General features: G+C 40.8%; 1 non-coding gene across 1 annotated transcript; it reads left to right on the top strand.

Annotated features, from left to right (window-relative positions):
* The first annotated feature begins 1,827 nt into the window (after positions 1-1,827).
* LOC148571326 (small nucleolar RNA R71) lies at positions 1,828-1,934 on the top strand. Its single transcript, XR_015908382.1, has one exon. It is a non-coding gene; the product is annotated as a small nucleolar RNA R71 (small nucleolar RNA).
* The last annotated feature ends 17,929 nt before the right edge of the window (positions 1,935-19,863 follow it).

Raw genomic sequence — 19,863 nt, 5'->3', positions numbered from 1 at the left:
GTTGCTGGTCTCATATGACTCTGGTGGTTTAGGTTCCTCCTGGTTTTCTTTTTGCTGTGACAACTACTGACTGTCTTGTTCATCAACCAAAGGGATTCCCAGGTGTACAGCTTGTGCTTCAATGCTTGTTTCTTCCACCAGTGCTTTGTCGTGCTCTCCCCTTGGTTCCTTGCTTTTCTGATCTGCTTCTTGCGAGGGTTTGATGATATTGAATGTGAGTTGTTCGTCATGTATCCTCAATATTAGCTCTCCTCGCTCCACATCTATGAGCGCTCTGGCTGTAGCTAGGAATGGTCTTCCCAATATGATTGGGTGGAGGTGACTCTCTTCCATTTCCAATATGACAAAGTCTTTGGGAAGGAAGTAGTTCCTAACCTTCACAACACGTTTTCAACTACTCCTACTGCTTGTTTTTTAGTTTTGTCGGCCAGCCTGATGACTACGTCTGTGGGCATTAGCTCATTAATCTGCAGCTTCTTCATAAGGGATAAAGGCATTAAGTTGATGCTTGCTCCCAGGTCACAGATTCCTTTGTCAAACATTGTTTCTCTTATGGCACAGGGGATGTGAAAACTCCCTGGGTCCTTCCTTTTTGTAGGCAACTCTGGTTGAATGAGAGCACTGCACTCCTTATTCATCACTATTGTTTGCCCTCCTTTGAGTGAGATTTTCCTGGTCAGCAACTCTTTCATATACTTAATGTATGAGGGCATTTGTTGGAGAGCCTTGATGAATGGTATGTTCACATGGAGAGATGCAAACATGTCAAAGAACTTTGAGTATATTCTCTTTTCTACACCACCCTTGAGTCTTTGGGGAAAAGGTGCATAGAGCCTCATCAGCTCCTCCTGTGTAATTTTGGTTTCTTGGTGATCCTCTTCCTGTTTCTCTACTGATGTATCTCCAGGTTATTATAATGGTTTGTTTGGCTCTTCCTCAGTCCCTTTATCACTTGTAGTGACCATCTTGCAGTCTTCCCATCTTACTTTCTTTGCTTCACCTTTCAGGTTTTTCTCTGTGTCACTTGGGAAGCTGTCAGTGGGTTTGGGAATCTTCTCAGAGAGGTATCCCACTTGAAATTCTAGCCTCTAAATGGTGTCTCCCTGGTTTTTGAGATTAGCTCGCACCTCCTTTTTGAACACCTTGTTATCTTGAATCTCTTTGCATATGCCTTCAAGTAGAGTCTCAATCCTTGAGAGTCTATCCTCGGATGATGGTGAGTTGGAGTTGGAGTAATGAGAAGGGCCATTCTGGCTTTGGTATGGATGTTGAGGTGTGTTGTTAGATAGGTGCTGATATGATCTCTGTGTGGAATGTTGGTGAGCTACATTGTTGTTGGGGTTGTAACGTCTCTGATATTAGCCTTAATCTTGTTGGTTTCCCCACCCAAAGTTTGGGTAGTTCCTCCAACCAGGATTGTAAGTCTTGGAGTATGGATCATGTACCTGCCTAGGTGAGTTTTCAATGTAGTTGGCTTGTTCCTGATCACCCTCTGCCTCTGCATTTACTCCTTCTTGAGTTGCTGATGAGGTGGTGATTGCTGCTACTTGGTTCCTCTCCATCTTCTTGGTAAGGTCAGCCAGCTGCTTGGTAATCAGCTTATTCTGGGCCAGCAGTGCATACACGTTGTTTAGCTCTATTACTCCTTTAGTGTTGCCTCTTTCAGAGGCATAGAAGTAGTCTTTCTCGGCTACAGTCTCAATGACATCTATGGCTTCTTCAATGGTCTTCTTCTTGTTCAGAGATCCCCCGGATAAGTGGTCTACTGCCTTTTTTGATTCATAAGAAAGGCCTTTGTAAAAAATGTGTAGCTGTACCCATTCATTGAACATATCTGGTGGGCACCTTCTTGTCAGATCCTTAAACCTCTCCCATGCTTCGTAGAGAGTCTCACCATCTTGTTGCCTGAAAGTTTAAACCTTAGCTCTCAACCTGTTGATTCTTTGATGAGGATAGAATCTCACCAAGAATTTGTTTACCACATCTTCCCAGGTTGTTAAGCTCTCCTTCGGGAAGGATTTCAGCCATTTAGATGCCTTGTCAGGATGAACACCATTAGACTTCACAGTATCACAGATCCTCAGGAAGGTGGTTAGATGTTGATTGGGGTCTTCTTGGACACCTCCTCCGAACAAACAGGTGTTCTGAACAAGGGTGATGAGCTGTAGCTTAAGTTCAAAGTTATTGGCATGTATGGTTTGCTTTTGGATGCTACTTCCACAGTTTCCTGGGTTTGGATTGATGTAAGATCCCAGAACTCTTCTCTCTTGCCCAGCATGATGCACTGGGCCTTCTCTGCCATGGTTGTGAGCTTCTTTTTCATGATGGTTCTCTATATTCTCATCCATGTCTGGTTCAAAATACTCCTCTTCTTTCTCTGTACCAACTACTCTCTTTCCTCTTGCTTCCCTCCTTAATCTAAGGAAGGTCCTCTCAGGTTCAGAATCAAAGGAAGTTGAAGTCCCGCTTCTTCTACCTGTCATACAACCAACAAGGCAAAAGCAAGAAGGGGGTAGATGCAGAGAGTATTCTTATTAGAAATGCTGTTAGTGTGAGTGATGCAACATATCAAACAGTTAGTGGGTTAGTGAACTGAATTGTAAACAACTAAGAAAAGGGTAGGGGAAAAGGAAGAAAATAGCTAAACTGAAAGTGAATTACTCAAATGAAATTAAATCAAACAAAATAAAAAATGCTCAATCTAGTTATCCACCAATTTAATCATTGTTGATACAAAATCAATCCCCGGCAACGGTGCCATAAACTTGATGCATGGAAACTTGTCTCTCAACCATTTCTGAGGCAAGTATACCGAATTATCGTCATGAAAAAACTCACAAGAGAGTGAGGTCGAATCCCACAGGGATTGATTGGTCAATAAACTTTAATTAGAGAAATGTTCTAGTTGAGCTAAGCAGAATTTGATGTGAGAGTTGCAGGAAATTAAATGGCGGGAAAGTAAATAGTAGAAAATGTAAATACTGGAAATAAAGAGCTGAATGTAAATGGCGGAAAGTAAATTGCAGAATGTTAGATGGGGATTTGGGAAGATGAGCATAACAGTAAATTGCAGAAATTAAAGAGAATGGGCGAGATCATAAATGGGGAAGTCATTGGGTTTAGGAGATGTTGCATTCTCCGGATCAAGTTCATTTTCATCTCTTCCTCAATCAATGCATTCATTGATCTCCTTGGCAATCTTAAGTGATTGAATTCCAATTCCTTGGTAATTCAATCTCTCAAATCTTGATCAATAGCCAATTTCTTGGTCCAATTACACATGAGAAGAGATGAACTATGGTCCCTGATTATACCACATGTATTTCCAAATCAAAGTGTTGGTAGGATTATATGTCACTATATCCATCCAAACCCCAATTTGGTCCAATATGAGAAAGCATTTCTAGCATGATCTCTTCATTCCTCTTCCAAGGTTCTGAAGAGATCCAAGTATGAATAGCTTCTTTTCTAAGACAACTACCCAATTGGATGAAGATTGAAAGCATTCTAGTAAAATCAAGAGAAAAGAAAGAAGAAGAATAATGAAAACTATTATTGATCCATCAAATTACAACAGAGCTCCCTAACCCAATGAAAGGTGTTTAGTTGTTCACAGCTCTGGGAATGGAAAACAAAGATGGAGAATGCATTCTAAAAGTAAAACTAGAAGTTGTAGAGAAAGTAAAATTATACAGAGAGTGGTTCTCCCAATCCAAAAGCTTCCCTCCAGTTCAAAACTACTCCTATATATACTACTCTTCTGCTATTCTAGTTGGCTCTTCAAGTCTTGGGTATGGGCCTTTGGATCTTGAGTTGAAGCAGTTCGGAGTCTTCAGTGGGCTCAGCTTTACTTGTAGAGAAAATGTGAAGTAGGCATGGATTTTAGCTAGGACGTTAGTGGTGTTAACATTTAAGTGAAAATGTGGGTTCGAGAATGTTAGTGACAATCACCTTTTTCACTAACGTTTTTAGCCCAAGATGGTTCACGTTAACTTCAACGTTAGTGGCACTAACGTGACCACTAACGTTGCCTCTTGATCCTTCTTGAACGTTATTGGGGTTTACCTTTTTCAATAACATTGCTCTTAGCCCCTTTTCTCACGTTAGAGTCCACATTAGTATAACTAATGTGGCTCTTAACATGGGCATGCCTTAGCCTCGAGAGCGTTAGTGACACTTACCTTTGTCACTAACGCTCCAAACACCCCTTCTTCCCATGTTAGAGTTCACGTTACTTAGGTTAATGTGACTTGTAACATGGTAGTGATAGCCATCTCCAACGTTAGTGACAAAGGTGAGTGTCACTAACGTTGGGTCATCATTCCTTTCCTCCACGTTAGCTTCTACGTTAATGCAATTAATGTGGCAACTAACGTGGCTAATAGTGGCTTAGTCCAACATTAGTGACAAAGGTGAGTGTCACTAATGTTGGCACTTCTTTGTTCTTTCCACGTTAGAGCTCACGTTAATGTACTTAACGTGACTCTTTACGTGGCTAGGTGTGCCCCTTTTTCCAACGTTAGTGGCATTCACTTTTACCACTAATGTTGGAGCTTTACTTCTCTTCCACGTTAACGTAGTTAACGTGGCAACTAACGTGGGCTATGATGGCTCACGAAGGCGTTATTGGCGATCACTTTTCTCAATAACATTGCAAGCTAGCTCCCATTCCACCTTAGTGGTCACGTTAGTCTTAGACTAATGTGACTACTAACGTGGCTCTTCCTTGCTTCCTTTGTCCTGAAATCAAGCAAATAAAGTGCATCAAAGCTAGGTTCTAACCCATGAGATCATGCATCATTCATTTTATCATTCAATTCATGCATAATTCTCATAAAATCATATAAAATTCACAATGTTTGCTTAAATCAAGATGTAAGTGATTATTTACCTAAAACTTGCTTATTTCCTAAGAAAGTGCATGAAACTACCCTAAAACAATAAAGAAAAGGTCAGTGAAACTGGCCAAAATGCCCTGGCATCAGGTTGTAGAACATGGATCCCCAAGCAAAGACAAGCATGAAGAAGTTGCAGCAAAGCATGAGAACAAGGATGAAGAAGAAATCCCTGCTCCACCAAAACCAGTCTTGAAGCCTTATGTGCCCAGGGAACCATACCCACAAAGACTAGGAAAAGATGGGAAGGATGGCCAGTTTTCTAAGTTCCTAGAGATCTTCAAGAGGCTCCAAATCAATATACCATTTGCTGAGGCATTAGAACAAATGCCACTCTATGCTAAATTTTTGAAGGAGCTTATAACCAAAAAGAGGAATTGGGAAGCAAAAGAAACCATAATCTTGACTGAAGAATGCAGCACCATCATACAGAAGAAGCTGCCTCAAAAGCTGAAAAGCCCAGGGAGATTCCAAATTCCCTACATCATAGGAGACATCACCATTGAGAAAGCTTTGTGTGATTTGGGAGCTAGCATAAATCTTATGTCCATGACCATGATGAGAAGGATGAAGATTGAGGAAGCCAAGCCAACAAGAATGACACTCCAATTGGCTAATAGAACATTTAAGTTTCCACATGGGGTGGTGGAAGACTTGCTAGTGAAAGTAGGAAAGTTCAGCTTCCATGTTGATTTCGTTGTGCTGGACATGGAAGAAGAGGCCAACACGTCAATTATTTTAGGAAGACCTTTCCTAGCTACTGCTGGAGCCATCATCGATGTGCAAAAAGGGGAACTAGTCTTGAGGTTACATGAAGAGAAAATGGTCTTCAATGTCTTCAAAGCAATGAGTTACCCCAAGGAATCCATAGGAGAATGCATGTTGGTAGACACCATGGAATAAATAGTTCAAGAAGTTTTGGAAGAAGAACAATGTGGAGGAACCATAGAGCTGGAACAAGCACCAGATAGAGGATCACCACAAGCAACCATGGGAAACTCAATCATGCCAACCATTACAAGCAACAAAGATGCATAGTCACCAAAGCTAGAGCTGAAAGCATTACCACTCAGCTTGAAATATGCGTATCTGGGTGCTAACAACACCCAACCAGTGATCATAAATTCAAGTCTGAGTAAGTAACAAGAAGAGGAGCTCATCCAAGTGCTAAGACAACACAAGGATGCCATAGGCTGGACACTTGCAGATTTGAAAGGGATCAGTCCTTCAATGTGTATGCATAAGATCTTACTTGAAGAAGATGCCAAACCTTCAAGATAATAACAAAGGAGGCTGAACCCAACTATGAATGAAGTGGTTCAGAAAGAAGTGTTAAAATTATGGCAAGCAGGGGTGATCTATCCCATCTCAGACAGCCCTTGGGTAAGCCCGGTGCAAGTAGTCCCTAAGAAAGGAGGGATCACTGTTGTGGCAAATGAGAAGAATGAATTGATACCCACAATGACAGTGACCGGATGGCGTATGTGCATTGACTACCAGAAACTTAATGAAGCCACCCGGAAGGACCACTTTTCCTTACCTTTCATGGACCAGATGCTTGAAAGATTGGCAGGACATGAGTATTATTGCTTCCTAGATGGGTATTTGGGCTACAACCAAATTGTTGTAGACCCCAAGGATTAGGAAAAAACTTCATTTACTTGTCCATATGGTGTCTTTGCTTATAGGAGAATGCCCTTTGGATTGTGCAATGCACCTGCAACATTCCAAAGGTGCATGCTCCCCATTTTTTCAGACATGATTGAGAAGTTCATAGAAGTATTCATGGATGACTTCTCTGTATTTGGGAACTCATATTCTGATTGCCTATACCATCTTGCTCTTGTGCTAAAAAGGTGTCAAGAAACCAACCTAGTTTTAAACTGGGAAAAGTGCCATTTTATGGTGACTGAAGGGGTGGTTCTTGGTCACAAGATTTCAAAAGATGGCATAGAAGTGGTGACGTGGCAGAACTTGGCGGATTAAGAAATTAATATAAGAAATACGTTGCAAGTACAGTTCTTAACCAACGAAAATCCGCTTATCAATTTAGAAGGGTTGTCACAAAATTAGAATTAAAATATTGGGAGTATGAATCCCAGGTCGTCTCCCAACGAGTTGCAGAAAGATGTGCTATTTTATTAATCAGATGTTTTCCAAAATGGTTTGAGTTTGATAAACAGGAAATTAAATCAGAGAATTTGTGTAATTTAAATAAAACTCTTGACCAGGAGTAGATTGATCGGAAGTTCTATCCTTGTTGGAGTCCTCCCAAGATTAATTGATAATTGAAGGTTGTTCTACTTAGTTATCCTTTACTGGTTAGAGGAAAGTCAAGCAAGTCGGAAGTCTACTTCTATTCACAAGTCCTAATCCTCTCCCTTGGGAAGGATTAGAGTCAGTGACTAGAGAGCCATCCAACAATAAACCCAATCACAATTTTACTCTTGAGTATTCCAACTCAAGGTTCTCCTTTCAATCAACTCCCAATCAAGTTAGAAGACTACTCGCTCATTATGAATGTAAACTTCACAAAATAAGAAAGGGATATAAAGGAAGACATGATAAATAATAATCAAAAAGACCAATTTAAAATAAAAATAGTTCTTGTATTAATAAATTCTAAAAATAATTCAATAGTAATTCTGAACAAATTAAGGATATAAAAGAGTAAGTGACAAGTAAGGAAAACAAACTAGAATGATGAAGTCTTGGCGGAGGTAATAACTTTTCTCAATATCCCAATCCAAAAAGCAATAAAACAAAATCCTAAGAACTATGAATGTGTAGAGAAAAAACCTAGAGGAGGAGTAAAGTCAGATCTCAAAACAAAAAATTATGCGGAATGAATCTCCCCCCTGGTCTCTGCATGTTCACTGACTCTAATCTGCTTTTCTGGGCCGAGAACTGGGTCAAAACATGGCCCAAAATCGCCTCCAGCAAATTCTGCAAATTTTGCAGATTGCGCACGTCACGCGATCGCGTCATCCATGCCTTCGCGTCATCCAATGTTTTGTCTTGCCACGCGTGCGCGTCGTCCAATTTCTGCCCGCATCAATAGCAAGTGCATATGATGACAATTAAATGCAAGGTGTTTATTGGCATGTCGTCAAAGGCATGAGTAGCAAAAATCAAGCGTTCAATGTCCAAGTTAGATTACCAAGCCTTTCAAACTAATAACCTATTTGTAACAACAATTATATTTAAATAATATAATATAAAAAGGGTTTTGTGAAAAGAAAGCATTTAGAGTAGTAGAATAAAAGAAATCTAAAAATAGTGCACAATGCCATACAGGAATTTTCACAAACACATAGCATGCATGGTAAATAAGTTATTGAAAATATTAAATTGAACATGCAAGCAACCCTATAAAATTAATATATAATTGTCAAACAAATCATTAACAATCCACATGCATATCATAAGAAACAATGACCCAAATAAATTTCCAACACCAATTAAAAGAAAAAAAAAAGAAAAAAACACGGATAATGAAAGTAAAAAAGAAAAAAAAAGAAAAGAAGAAGAAAACATAAAAACAAGAAGAAGAATAGAAAAAAAAAAGGCGAAGAGGGAAGAAGAAAAGAAAAACCTTGATAATGGTGGTGAGAGAGAGAACGTAGAAAGTGAGAAAGAAGGAAGAAGGAAGAAAGGAGAAGAAAGAAATAAGAAGGGAAAAGAAAAAGTAGGATTTGGGGAAGAGAAAGATAAGATATTTTGGCAGATATGGATATGTTATGCGGCGCAAGTGATGCGGACGCGTTGGGTACGCGTTCGCGCGAAAAGCGCTTATATGAATTGATGCGTCGGTCACGCGGACGTGTCGGTCATGTAGACGCGTCGGTCACGCGGACGTGTCGGTCACGCAGACGCGTCGGTCACGCGGACCGTGACTCGTTCGGTGCTACTGGCGCGAGGGCAGCCTCGGGCCCGCACAACTCTCTGTTCGAAACTCATTGTTGCCAAATTATAAGGTGATGCGTTTGCGTGGTGGACGCGATCGCGTGAATGGCCAAGACTGGAAAACGACGCGGACGCATGGGGCACGCATTCGCGTGATAAGGCTTGGGCGACTAGCATCATTCCAGCCCCTGTCCAGCGTAACATTCTGCCATACACCTTTACTTACGCATGCTTGACGCGGACGCGTGGGTGGCATTTTTTCTGCATGATGCGGACGCGTCAACGACGCGGTCGCGTGGGTAAATTTGTGCCAAAGGCACGCCTCCAGCCACGCTTTCGCGTGACTCTCTGTTAAGTTTGCTTTTCTTCCCAGGGCCATTATGACACGGACGCGTCGGTGCGCTGTCGCGTCGCATGCCGCTTTCCTCCTCTCTCTTCGCTTTTTTTTATGTAATTGTGCAAATGAAGATGTAAACTATTTGTGCTAATAATGAGAAAAGTTATTGAAAAAGAAAACTAAGAAGAAAGAAAGGAACGATCATACCATGGTGGGTTGTCTCCCACCTAGCACTTTGCTTTAACGTCCTTAAGTTGGACGCTCCACTAGCTCAGTCTTTCTGCTGTTGGTAGATCCTCCACGAGGAAGATCTCTAGCTCCATGTTTTTCTTTATCTTCTCACCATGATATAGCTTCAAGCGATGTCCATTGACTTTGATGAGTTCAGAGCTTGAAGGATGACTCAGGTGGAAAACTCCGTATGGCTCGGCCTTCTCTACTCTGTATGGACCTTCCCATCTTGATCTCAACTTGCCTGGCATGAGCCTCAGTCTAGAGTTGTAAAGGAGGACTAAGTCCCAGGTTGGAACTCTCTCCTCTTGATGTGCTTATCATGCACAGCCTTCATCTTTTCCTTATACAGCCTGGAGTTCTCATAAGCTTCTAGGCAAAGGCTTTCTAATTCTTGTAGTTGCAACGTCCTTTCAGCTCCGGCTTTCTCAAATCACATGTTACACTCCTTCACTGCCCAAAAGGCTTTGTGCTCCACCTCAACTGGGAGGTGACAGGCTTTTCCATAAACTAAGCGGAAGGGACTCATCCTAATGGGTGTCTTGTATGCCGTTCTGTATGCCCAGAGTGCATCTTGTAGTCTAGTGCTCCAGTCTCTTCTATGAGGTTTAACTATCTTCTGTAATATACGCTTTATCTCTCTTTTAGACACCTCAGCTTGCCCATTAGTCTGGGGATGGTAGGCTGTTGCCACTTTATGAATTATCACATGCTTCTTCAGTAATCCTGTTAGTCTCCTGTTACAAAAATGGGTGCCTTGATCGCTCACGATTGCTCGTGGGGATCCAAAGCGACAAATAATATGGTTTCTAACAAAGGAAACAACAGTGTTAGCGTCATCAGTGTGGGTAGGAATTTCTTCCACCCATTTTGAAAAGTAATCTACAGCTAACAATATATATAAAAATAACCATTAGAATTTGGAAATGGACCCATGAAGTCAATGCCCCAAACATCAAAAATTTCATAGAAAAGCATAATCTGTTGAGGCATCTCATCCCACTTGGATATATTACCAAACCTTTGGCATGGGGAACAAGATTTACAAAATTTAGCAGCGTCTTTAAAAAGAGTAGGCCACTAGAATCCACAGTCTAAAATTTTTCTAGCTGTTCTTTGAGGGCCAAAATGTCCTCCACTCTCAGATGAGTGGCAGGCCTCTAAAATGGACTGGAATTCTGATTGAGGCACACACCGTCTAATTACCTGGTCAGCACCATATCTCCATAAATATGGGTCATCCCACATATAATATTTGGACTCGCTTTTCAGCTTGTCTCTTTGATGCTTAGTAAAGTTTGGAGGAAAAGTACAGCTGACTAGATAATTAGCTACAGGCGCATACCAAGGGACTACTTCAGATACTGCCTGTAAGTTGTCGAATGGGAAATTATCATTTATAAGAGTGAAGGTATTCTTAATGTGCTCATGGTGACTCAAGTGGTCTGTCACTAGATTCTGGTTACCACTCCTATTCTTAATTTCTAAATCAAATTCTTGTAGTAGCAGTATCCAACGTATAAGCCTTGGTCTAGACTCCTTTTTAGCTAATAAATACTTTAGAGCTGCGTGGTCTGAGTACACTACTTTAGTACCAAGTAAATAGGCTCGAAATTTATCTAGAGCGAACACAATAGCTAAGAGCTCCTTTTCAGTAGTAGTGTAATTAGACTGAGCAGCATCTAAAGTTTTAGACGCATAAGCAATGACGAAAGGGTCCTTACCTTCGCGCTGAGCCAGCGCTGCTCCTACTGCATGATTGGAAGCATCGCACATGATTTCAAACGGCTGGCTCCAGTCTGGTCCTCTCACAATTGGAGCTTGAGTCAGGGCGGTCTTCAGCTTATCAAACGCTTGTCTGCAATCCTCTCTGAACTCAAACTCAATATCTTTCTGCAGTAGTCTGGATAAGGGTAGTGCTTCCTTTAGTGAAGTCCTTAATAAATCTCCGGTAAAAACCTGCATGGCCAAGGAAAGAATGGACTTCCCTCACAGAGGAGGGGTAAGGTAAACTAGAAATAACATCCACCTTTGCTGGATCTACATAAATGCCAGTATTAGACACAACACGTCCTAGTACAATCCCTTGTTTTACCGTAAAGTGACATTTTTCAAAATTCAATACAAGGTTCGTACTAACACATCTATCTAACACTCTAGATAAACTATCTAAGCAAAGGCTAAATGAGTCACCATAAATGCTAAAATCATCCATAAAAACCTCTATACAGTTCTCAATAAGGTCAGAGAAAAGACTCATCATGCACCTTTGGAAAGTAGTTGGTGCATTGCATAAGCCAAAGGGAATTCTCTTATAAACATAAGTTCCAAAAGGACATGTAAAAGTAGTCTTTTCCTGATCTTTAGGAGCTATATGAATTTGAAAATAGCCTGTATAACCATCTAAAAAGCAATAATGGGATTTACCTGACAGGCGATCAAGCATCTGATTAATGAATGGCAAGGGGTAATGATCCTTGCGAGTAGCTTGGTTGAGACGCCTATAGTCAATGCAAACCCTCCATGAATTATGCGCTCTAGTTGTCAAAATCTCTCCATGCTCATTTCTTACTGTTGTGATTCCAGACTTCTTGGGCACAACTTGTACTGGACTGACCCATTCACTATCTGAGATATGGTAAATGATATCTTCTTCAAGTAGCCTGGTCACTTCTTTCTTGACAACTTCTAAGATGGTGGGATTCAATCTTCATTGAGGATGACGGAAAGGCTTTTCTCCCTCTTCTAGGAATATTTTGTGCTCACAAACCTGAGGGTTGATGCTTACTATATCCGCTAGGCTCCATCCAATCACTTTCTTATGTTTTCTCAGTACACTGAGTAGCTGTTCTTCTTGTTGGGAAGTGAGCTCCCTCGCAATGATAATTGAAAACTTCTGCTTGTCCTCAAGGTAAGCATACTTGAGGTGTGGAGGGAGGGGCTTTAATTCTAATTTCTGCTCATAGCCAGGCACTGGATTATCTGGAGCTGGTGATAATGGTGAAGTGCTCTCATTGTTCTCTGAAAATGTCCCCACACTTGGACCTTGCCCTATGTACTTCTCTTCTAATTCCTCCTGGTGAACTTCAGCCATGGTTTCATCTATGATGTCACACTAGGAGATAGAATGATCTTCCGGAGGGTGCTTGATGAGAGAACTTTTGCGCGGTCTAGAAATTTGCAGATAAATCCTCGTTGCAAGTATAGTTTCTAAACCAACAAAAGTCCGTTCATACAAACCTTTTGGTTGTCACAAGTAACAAACCCCTTTAAAATTGATAACCGAGTATTTAAACCTCGGGTCGTCTTCTCAAGGAACTGCAGGGACGTATGTTCTTATTATTGGTTATGAAGATTGTAAATTGGGGTTTCGAAGGTGAGGAACAGGTAGTTTAAATTGCAATTAAAGTGAGTAAAAGACTGTAATTTAAATAAATAACTGTAAAACACACTTTTGGCAAGGTATGAGAAATTAGAAGTCCTATCCTAGTTATCCTTATCAATGATGATGAAAATTAAATCTTAATTCCACTTAGTTAACCTTTGCTAGAGCAAAGGAAAGTCAAGTGACTAATTAGTTAGATCCTCAAATCCTAGTTAATCCCTAAGGAAAGATTGGGATTATTGAAGTTTAATTCAATTAGTAAAGATAACGATTATTAATCATGTTGAGTTTGATAACTCCTGAGTTTCTGGTTTCTTAACCAAGACCAAAAGGGGAAAAGTAAATCTACTAGAATAAAAATGTCTTTAGATTGGAGATAAAAGTAACATAAATAAAAGAAAGCAATATTAAACTGAAATACCTCAAATAACATTGATTCAAAGAGTAAATTGTAACATAGAAGAATTCATAATTAAATTGAGAACAAAATAAAAAGGAATATTGAACCTGGTAAAGAGATAATCCGGAAAGCGAATAAAATCCTAAATCTAAATCCTAATCCTAAAGAGAAAGGAGAGAATAAAATCCTAAATCTAAATACTAATTGGAGAGTCTCCCTAAATGGATGCATTCCCCCACTTTATAACCTCTGGTCTATGCCTTCTGGACTTGGATTTGGGCCAAAAAGGGCTTCAAAATTTACTATGAGCGTTTTCTACAATTTCTGGTGCGTGGCCTCTGTCACGTGTCCGTGTGGGTCACGCGGTCGCATCATTTGGAGTTTTCCTTGTCACGCGGTCACTTCAGTCATGCGGCCGCCTCATATGTGTTCTGCTTGTGGCGCGCAATCGTGTCAGTCATGCGGTTGCGTCGCTGTTGATTCGCGCTGGCATGCGGCCGCATTGCCCATGCGATCGCGTGGATGCCAGTTTCTTCAAAAACTCCGTTTTGTGCTTTTCTTCCATTTTTGTATATTTCCTTTCCATCCTTTAAGTCATTCCTACCTTAGAAGATCTGAAACTACTCAACACACGAATCATGGCATCGAATGGAAATAAAGGGTTATCAAAATAATTATTTTTAAGCATAAGAAACATGTTTTTCACATACATCACATAATAAGGCAGGGAAAGTAAAACCATGCAATTAATATGAATAAGTGGGTGAAGGATTGAATAAATCACTCAGATTAAGCACAAAATATATCATAAAATATGGGTTTATCAACCTCCCCACACTTAAACAATAGCATGTCCTTATGCTAAGTCTAAGATAAAGAGTAAGTTAAGGTTAAAGTGGTGGAATCTCATGCAATGCAATCTACTCTAAATGCAACTACCTACATGCATCATGCAATTCTTATTGTTATTCACTTGTATATAAAGCTTACATGTAGTTGAATTAATTCACATTCTCAAGGAGTCATATATATATATATATACATAGCCAAACCTTAGATAATGATAAAGCACTTTTACAGTTGAGATGGGAGAGAAAAACATTTTATAAACTTGCAAGACAATTAATAATTCAAGCAGAGATATATGTTAATGAGCTATTGAACCTTCATTGGATTTTGTGTTTACTCTCTAGTCACTCAGTGTTTATTGGGTTAATCACTCTATTCTTCTTTTTATCCTTCCTTTCTATAACTTTGTTCTTCATCTAACCAATCAACAATTATAGAATATAGACATACCAAAGTCATGAGGTCTTTAATTAAGGTTGTAATGGGGCCAAGGTAAAGGTAAAGGTATATGTATAAGTCTAAGTGAGCTAAATAAGTGAATTCTTGATTAGTCTAAGATCTCACCTAACATACATACTTTGTAAAGCAAAACTTCTTTACCTATTTTCCGACTTTTTCCCACTTTTGATGTTACATGCTCATACTTTAACTTTTGTCCCATGTGCATTTATTTTGCATTTGGGGAATTCTTTTGTATCCCCTTTATTCAAATACTGAAAAATAACATTTTTTTCTTTTTTTTAATGCACATGGTAATTTAATTATTTGATTTTACATGAGCATGCTTCCCAAAATTTTTATTTGAATTATTTTATTCTTTTCAACTTTTCAACCTTTTGTTTTTATCATCCATGTTCCCAATAGGTTTCCCACACTTAAACAATTACACACTTTCTATCTTAAGCTAACCAAGGATTCAACTTGGGATTTTTATTTTGTTTTTCTGTTTAAGGCTAGTATTGTGGTTTATAGAATAAGAGGGGGTTTAAAAGTACAAGGGGGCTGACAAGGGTAATGTAAAAGGTAGGCTAATTTAGGATAAGTGAGCTAAAATCAAACAATGGCATCAATCACTCTCTTGGTATGTATTTCTTTTCTATAATTGGACATATAGATTAAAACAAAGTAAAGAACATCAGAATAAATAAGAAGGGCGGAACACACATGAATAAAAATTATGGTTTGAATTTAACCATACAATTAAGCTCAAAACTCTCAGGCTGTGTATTCTCTAACTCAAAAATCATTTATCAATTATGTATGTCATGCAAGTAAACTTAAAAGTTCCCATTATTCTCAATATAAAATTTATTTTGAATGGATTTAAAGTTCTAATGTTTCTCCTTGATGAAATATTGTTAACTAACTAACACATAATGCTATATATATGATGAGCGGATATTTTATACGCTTTTTGGGGTTAATTTCATATAGTTTTTAGTGTATTTTAGTTAGTTTTTTGTTTATTTTCAGTAGTTTCTAGGCAAAATTCATATTTCTGGACTTTACTATGAGTTTGTGTGTTTTTCTGTGATTTCAGGTATTTTCTGGCTGAAATTGAGGGAGCTGAGCAAAAATCTGATTCAGGCTGAAAAAGGACTGCTGAAGCTGTTGGATTCTGACCTCCCTGCACTCAAAGTGGATTTTCTGGAGCTACAGAACTCCAAATGGCGCGCTTCCAATTGCGTTGGAAAGTAGACATCTAGGGCTTTCCAGAATTATATAATAGTCCATACTTTGCTCAAGGATAGATGACGTAAACTGGCGTTCAACGCCAGTTCTATGTTGCTGTCTCTGTGGTGGTGGTCTGAGGATCTGCCTATTGTAGAGGAGGTGCTGACTGGATAGGGATCTCGGGGTCTACAGCTTGAATCTAAGGCGAAGCCTCCTGATATGATGCGGCCTGCTTTGTGCATGCCTGCGCAGCCTCGCTCTGTGGATGGGTATCTACCTCGTGATCATCCGCCTCCTCCTCAAATGGTGTGTCAGGCTCTGAGGGAATATCGCCGCCAGATCGGATCATCAGCTTCAGGTGCTCATAGCGTCGCTTGTTGCGATGCTCCATCTGGTCGAGCCGCCGAAACAGGCGGTGCACTAGGTGATAAACTGGCTCTGAGGCAGGTGGAGGTGTAGTGGTGGTAGCAGGGGTAGCTGTGGTAGCTGTGGAGGAAGAGGGGCCGGCAGATGGTGTGGCTGTCTCAGCAGTAGAAGTGAGGAATGGAGGTCTGTAGCCCAAAGCCAGAAAGTTCCTGCTATGAGGGATAATCTTCTTCCATTCTGTAGCAGGTGGCTTCTCATCAGCATCCTCCCAAGGCACGTCAGCTCGACGGCCCAGCTGTGTAATCAGATAAGGAAAGGGTAGAGTGCCTCGGACGTGGACCCTGGATATATAGTACCGGATAAAGCGTGGCAGGTACAGGTCCTTACCCTCCATCACACACCATAGGAGGGTGATCATAGCGGCAGGGATCTCTGTCTCATGGGTACTCGGCATGACAAAATTGCTCAGGATCTGGTGCCATAGCCGAGCCTCATCATTTAAGTAAATCCGCTTGATTCCATTTGGCATGGTGGTGTTATGACCCATGATCCATGGAACGGTCGAGTCAAGGGCTATCCTGGCCTTGACTGCATCCCAATCAAATTTCATGAAGCGCATATCCTCCTCAGCTCTTTGATAGCCATCCAGCTGATCAAATTTAGGCAAAAGCTTCAGAACATTCTCTATGGCCTCTTCAGTGACCAGAATCTGCTTACCCCTAAGGTTCACTGTATCTAGGGAAGTTTTGAAGTAATTATAGTAGAATTCCCTTACCCAAGATGCATTGACCTCAGTCAGGTTTCTCTCCAGGAAGAACCAGTCTCTTTGTTTGATTTGCACAGAGGTGTATTACTGGAGTTCTTCTGGGATTTTCAAAGTCCTCTCCAGGTACAGGTTCCTGGAGGTTGCAAACATCGGATATTTCAGCTCACAGTATCGGTTTGTAAATCTAAAGGGATCAGTGGCAGGGAGTAGCTGGTTAGCCTTCTCCTACGGGGTAAAGTGTTTCTCCCGCCAGGAGTCATCGTGCATGATATCCAGGATGGACTTAGAGGATTCTCCTCTTTTACGTTTGCCAGTAGTTGCCTTTGCTTTTCCTTTTCTTTCGCTGGCAGACATCCTAAAAAATAGAAAACCAGGATATAATAAAAACAGGAAAACAAATAGGCAAATAATCAAAAGAAACACAAGGTGGCAAAGGAGCAATAGAAGAGGAAATTGAGTTAAGTAAATTTGCATTTAAGGATTGTATAAGAGTTAGAATACTGAGAAAAAAAAATGTAACAATCCAAAATGTACTTCCATTCAAGTTGATTAGAAAAAGTATCATCATGCCTTGGTTAGAATGTTAAAAAGAAAGTGAAAAACTAGAAGAGATGTTTTGAAGTGTTAGGTTTGGTTAGAATTAAAAAAAAAGAGTTTAGAAAGTTAAAATTAGGGAATAAAAATGGATTAGAGTAAGTGACATGAGGATCAATTTCTAAATAACGAGAATTCACAAATTAAAGCAACAAATAACTCAAATTCAAACAAGGAAGTTAGGGATGACTCAAATGAAAATAGCAAAAAGTGGAAATGAATCATCCAAGATGCAATTTATAAACAAGGAAATTAAAAAGAATAAGAAAGCTTGCCCTGTCATTCAGCAATTGATTTGGTAAAAGCTGATTAAAGTAGAGTTCAAGTTTGCCAAAACCAAAACAGGAATGAAAATCAAAACAATGTACAGAAATTTGGGCAGCATTCCGGCTAAAATTGGATGTTCCCAGAAAATAAATAGCAATCAGAATAGTTCATATTAATTAAAACAGATTGCAATTAAAGAGTATGAACAGGAAAGAACATTTGCAATAGCAGCATGAACTTGAAGAACAGCATATGAACATTACTAACACACAGCAACAGCAGAATTGCGAAAATTATAAAACAAGAAACACGAACAGCGCAATTAAATAGGCCTAAATCCACTAACCACATCCTAGGCTACCTAACAACCTAAAATCCACTACAACATGCATATCTAACTAGCCTAAATATGAACATAAACAGAAAAATATGAATTAACTACGAATGGATAGAAGGGTGGTGTTCGTCGGAACCTGGTAGGCAAATTAAGGAGAGTGGGGCAGAGAGGTGTTTGGGGGATGGTGGCGGTGGCGGCTGGCGGGATGGTTGGCAGTGGCGCAGCGGGTGCTGTTCGGAGGCAGGGGCTTCGGGAAGGGTAATGGGAGTAGAGGGGAGAGAAAGGGGAGGAAGGGAAGGGGGAGTGGGTGGCGCATGGGGGGCGCGGCTGGGACGGGGCGGCGGCGGTGGGTGGTGGTCGCTGAGGGGGCAGTGGCGGTGGAGGGAGGAGGAAGAAGGAAGAAGAAGAAAGAAGGGGAAGGAGGAAGGGGGTGGCTTGGCGGTGGGGTCTGGGTGGTCGGCGGGATGGCGGCAGTTGGTGATGGTGGCTGGGTGGTGGTTGGGTGGTTGGAGAAGAAGAGAGGAAGGAGAAGGGGTTGGGGGGGCAAATGGTAGGGTTCACCTGACTGGGGGGGTTATGGAATTTGAATCCACACGATCGGGGGCACGCGGTCGCGTGGTTTGGCTGAAATGGTGGTTGACGCAATCGCGTGAGTGGCGCGATCGCATGGAATAGCTAAAAGAGTGAATGACGCAATCGCCTGAGGAATGCGATCGCGTCGCTGGAAATTATGCTAAACGCACGATTCCAGCATCGTTTCAGCATAACTCTCTGTCTCCTTTTGGGATGTTGTGTAATCCATGCGACGCGATCGCGTCGCTCACGCTGTCGCGTGGGATTGATGTTGTGCAAGTGACGCGATCGCGTCAGGGACGCGATCGCGTGGGCGTTTTGTGCAAAACGCACAATGGCCGCATGATTTCAGCCTAACTTTCTGGACGTTTGATGTTTATGCCGATCTCCAGATCACGCGGCCGCGTGAATGACACGGACGCGTGGGAAGTGTTTTTCAAAACTTGACGCGATCGCATGAATGATGCAGTCGCGTCGTGCACCCTTTTTTTTTAAACTGGTATGCAATTATGCAGTATGCAATGCAAATGAAGAATATTCAGGTTCAATTGAAAAGGAAATAAAAATAAATAACACGAAATAAAACTAAAAAAGAAACGACCATACCATGGTGGGTTGTCTCCCACCTAACACTTTTAGTTAAAGTCCTTAAGTTGGACCTTGGATGAGCTTCCTGCTATGGCGGTTTATGCTTAAACTCGTCCATAAAATCTCCACCAATGCTTGGAATGCCAATAGCCTCTGGGGTCCCAAACTAGGCATGTAAAGCTTCTGAGAAGCTTCAAATAGATTCTTAGGCTCCCGGGGTGACGAATGTCAGAATAGATTCTAGGATCCCAAACTTGGCTTTTAAATTCACCTTCGTCTTGATCTATATTTTTCCATCCAGGTGGTTTAGAAATTAGATTCTCACCAGAATAACCAAACATTTTCCGAGATCCATTTGATAGATCATGATGCCAATCAGTACACTTCGAGTTGAAGCGTGGAACCTTATTGAACTATGTGTACCAGCTCTGAGCACGAGCCACTTCCCTCTTACTCTTAAAGCCGCAGAGAGCTCTAAGCTGGCCATCTATTTCAAGCAAACCATATTCAAGTGGAAAAATAAAGCTAAAGGTTAAGGATTGTACCCACTTGAAGCTTGTATTGGGTGGTCATGGCCTTGGGATAGGTGGTTCCAGTGGTTCTGTGAGTTCTACTCCCTTGTGCTCTTCTGTGAAATTCTTCACTTCTTTGCAAGATTCTTCAAATGTATCCATGTCCTAATCAAAGCCTTCTAT

Source organism: Arachis ipaensis, chromosome B3, assembly GCF_059453495.1.
Source record: "Arachis ipaensis isolate K30076 ecotype BB chromosome B3, ASM5945349v1, whole genome shotgun sequence".
NCBI lineage: Eukaryota > Viridiplantae > Streptophyta > Magnoliopsida > Fabales > Fabaceae > Arachis > Arachis ipaensis.
This window is presented reverse-complemented; position numbering and strand designations above follow the sequence as displayed.